This window comes from Gadus chalcogrammus, chromosome 4, assembly GCF_026213295.1.
Source record: "Gadus chalcogrammus isolate NIFS_2021 chromosome 4, NIFS_Gcha_1.0, whole genome shotgun sequence".
Classification (NCBI taxonomy): domain Eukaryota; kingdom Metazoa; phylum Chordata; class Actinopteri; order Gadiformes; family Gadidae; genus Gadus; species Gadus chalcogrammus.
In genome coordinates this window covers 27,801,496-27,805,835 of record NC_079415.1, presented here as the reverse complement: position 1 = coordinate 27,805,835, position 4,340 = coordinate 27,801,496, and positions in this window count along the sequence as shown.

The following is a 4,340-nucleotide window of genomic DNA, read 5'->3' as shown; positions in this document are numbered from 1 at the left end:
CCTAGCGCTGGAGGGGACAGCGGTGCAGGCGCTCCTGGACCTTGCCCCAGCGGACCAACGGGACCTCGGGGCCCTGACCCGGGCCTTGGAGAGGCGTTTCGGGCAGCGGGCCGTCGGCAGCCACAGCCGCGAGCTGCTAACAAGACGCCGCCGCCAGGAGGGGGAACGGTTTGGGGCCTACGCAGCGGACTTGCAGCTGTACGCCCAGCGGGGTTAATCAGGCTTCCCTGCTGCGGCTTGGGATGAGCTAGCCCTGCATGCCTTCCTTCAGGGACTGGCCCCACCACGGCTGGGGCAGCACGTCCGACTCTTCATGCCCCCGACCCCCCACGTGGAGAGCCCTCGATCCCAGCCCATCCCAACCGCCGGCGTGGCCGGCGACGGGGCGGAGGGCGGAGGATGGGGTCCCCGAACAGCCCTCCAGCGCCCCCCTACGGCATAAACTGGTGGGGGCCCCGATAGAGGTGATCCCTGACCACACCCCCAGGTCCTCTGCGGACAGTTGGAGACGGGCGTCCCAACCAGGGAGGAAGGCTGCGCCGCAACGGGGCCGCCACTGGCAGGGGCCAAGGCGACGGCGCCAGCCCCCTGAACACTCGGGACTGTGCATTGGGTGTTGGGGTCGTCGGGACGTCTGACCCCTAAGGTGGGGGCTGTGTGGCAACTCTTGGGAATCCTTGATGTCGGTTTGGGAAAAAGGGGTTTTATTGTCTTTTTGTGTTGGGGTTAACGGGTTTGGGGTGTGTGCTCGGTAGAGTGTAGTTGTGTGTTGTGGAATGTTGCCGGCAACCGTTACCGAGAATTGCCTGTATGTTGGTTGGGTGTGCTGTGCGCTGTGCGTTGTGTGTTCGTTGTTAAATAAAGGCAACGCTCAGAGTCGTGCAGTGTATGGGGCACGAGAGTTGCGTAACCGCTTGACCTGGGCTCCCGTCTCCTCCTTCCCGCACTGCTCGCCACAATACGCTATGTGAGTTTGCAAGCAGGTTTTGATGTGTATTCAATTTCAAGTTTTTGCATTTTATATTTTTTGGGCTGAACACAACCCAGATCATTTTTTCAGGGCCTGTGACATATTGTAACCTAGAAATTGGTTTAAAAATGTTTATGTGCAAAATAATTGCAACAGTATTATAAGTGTATTGGTTTTAATTAATCCAATTTTGGTAATTTTGATAAACCTAATTTATAAAAAAATTATTTAAAGGTTGATGTATTTAATTTTGTAACAAATTAATTGCATTATCGTTATAGTTCAAGGGTTATTAATTGTATTTTTAAAGACCTTATCTATTGATTTATTTAAAACTTAATTTCATTTAAATGTAACTGTGATCTGCTACTGCTACACTTGCATCGCCAGCAAACTGAACCTCCAGACCAAACAGTGGCCAAGTGTATCTTCTTAAAGGAAACCCAGACAACCTGATTTGTCTGATTTCCATTTGTTAGCAAAAAAAAGTTATAAAACTAACCGCACTGATGTAGTATAGAATTGTACTTTACCTATACTACTATTTAAATTTAAATTTGTCCTTATCTCAATTTCTCTCTCTCTCTCTCTCTCTCTCTCTCTCTCTCTCTCTCTCTCTCTCTCTCTCTCTCTCTCTCTCTCTCTCTCTCTCTCTCTCTCTCTCTCTCTCTCTCTCTCTCTCTCTCTCTCTCTCTTTGTATTAATACTGTACTTGACTTGGGAAGCCCTGCACAAGAATTCCAATGTGTTTGAACTGTCTGGTTTATGCACAAATGGCGAATAAAAACCTTTTAACCTTTTTGAACCTTTTTTGAATATAAAATGTGTCTATTTTGTACCATTTTTGTTGCTCTGTATATTTCAAAAATCTATCTAGAGAAACTCAGAGAAACGTAGGCTACGTTTACACGATGACGGTCTGAACAGAAGACGGAAAAGTGGCGTCGCGTATTCACTTTTTATTCCGCATTTAGACGAGCGTTTTCGGGAGGAAATCTGCGTGCATACGGTGACGTTAAAGTGTGTGGAATTCGATTGGGTATGCATGCCAGGCGGCTAGGTGGTGCTGTGATACACTATCACACAACACCGCCATGTCTGAGCACATGCGTAGAATCTTCCTTCTTCTCTTATCCGTGCCGCAAAAAACAAAAAGATCCTTCTCTGTTCAGTAATTCTATCTGTACATATCCTGTACATTTCGTGGAAAGACTCCTGTACGCTTGTTAGAGCTGCCAGAGCAGCTTGAAGGTCCGACGCATGGAAATAATCTGACATGTTTGTTTATTTCCTTGTACTGGCACATGTATGTGACGTAAACGCGTACGTGACGTGAGCAGATCTGAGCAGTGTTTTGCCTCTTGGCAGTGTAGACGGAAACACTACGGCGGAGCGTATTCAACTTTTCCACTCTGGAGGGTGGTTTCAGATTTATGCGTTTTCATGCCCCAAAAACGCTGTCACCGTCTAAACGAAAGGCACTTCCGATAAAATATTTTGTTTTTACCCGCAAGCGTCCTCGTGTAAACGGGGCCTTAGTCTAGTCTTTTCACTGCAAACCTTTTTGCTCTTACTTGAGTAATTATTTTTATGAATACTTTTACATGAGTATTTATAGTCTTAAAGTAACACTACTTTTACTTGAGTACATTTTTTGGCTACTCTACCCATCTCTGGAGACCGCGGAGCTTCGGTTCGATTGGATAATCACGATATAATCTTGGTCGAATCTTGGTCGATCATTTGCTCAAGTCTGGACAGAACCTAGCTCTTACCTCTGTGGAACACAATAAATGGGCAAAAAGGCCTGTTTACTGGCGTTTGATTCACCAAGTTTGTGAGGCTAAATGTATCAATTCAAAACATGAAATGGGCCATTCGATAATCATTCCATAGGAGGGGTTTATGCACGCCAAGTCAATGAGTGAGCCAACATCAAACAGCTGAGGATATTGAAATATACCGTAGTTCTGCATCACAATTGCTTTCATGATAATCATCATGAAAGCAATAGGCGACACAGTGGCCTTTCACAGTCAAAGCACCTTGCGTTAGAAGTGGCTAAATGGATATCAGCCCCGGGGTCTTCCCGTGGATGTATATAACCATCCATATGCGCAATTAAGTGAGTCCTTCCTCCTCAAGTGGATAAGGTCGGCCGTGTTACAAATAATAATTGTAATCTTTCATGGTGAATGCAAATCATGGATGGCATTCTCCTTTTCGACGTGTCAGAGTGGAGACGCAGGCCCAAATGCACTCACTCATGCTGGATAATTACGATCGAGGTCGACCCGGTCCTGAGCGACCTTGCGTTTGTTGTGAAAACTACAAATGGAAGAGCTGAGTAGTTGTTATCATTTAGCTCGCAGCTCTGTCTGGAGGACCGTTGCGGGGGTAGCGCGGAATAAGAGATTGAAATAACAAGTGATTTATTTACTTCGGAGTTGGTACATTTATATTCGTCCATTTTCACACTCTCCAGAAGTCCAGAGTCCGTTGGTTCCAGCTGAAAGGTTCTGGGTTCAAACCCCATGTGCAGTCAATCCGTTCATTAAAGGGTAAATAAACACACCAAAATCATTAATCATTAGCATAAATGAAAACCCATTTCACTTTCTTTTACTCACATTGCATAATTTCGCTTGCTAAGATGTGTGTGCCTACCCTTTAATGACATGTATCTGAATACTTAAACTAATTGATTGGATGAAAGCTGTCAATAAAGAAATAAAATATTAAATTATACATTATATTTGCGCTCAATTTGCATCTAGCTTTGGCACAGTTGAATCAAGACAGGATGTAAGTTGGGGTGGAGACTTGAGAATGACAATTTTTGGGCATCCAATCTCTTCCAAACCTTCCCAGCTTTGGCATCCTTGAAATAGGATGAACAGAACGTTTGATGAGGTTGGAGATTGGTGAAATCCGTAATGCCCCCGCCCCCACTATTTTTCGATCCCTTCCGAACGTACAACCTGGCTTTGTCCACTTGAACTGAAATAGGCTGTTCCTTTAGAGAAGAGTGGAGCAAAAAAGATATTTGTCAAGTTTAGCAGATTTCTCAAACTTCAGGCAAAAAGGAAATCACATAAGGATCCCCCTTCCATTTTCGGATTGAGTTCTCCAATTTCTTCTAAACTTGGAGCACATCTTTGCCAGACTTGAACTCAGATATGCTGACGGTTTGTAGATGATTGGAGAAATAGGCCTACATATTTCTGGCATAAATCTAAGGGGTCTATCTCTTATGAATTTCAGCCTTGGTGATTTAGCGACATTGCTCTGATGCTTTGTATTTTTAGCTCCAACCTAATCCATTCATTCAGATAGCTAACATATGTTATTTTCACCAGTCTTATGATAC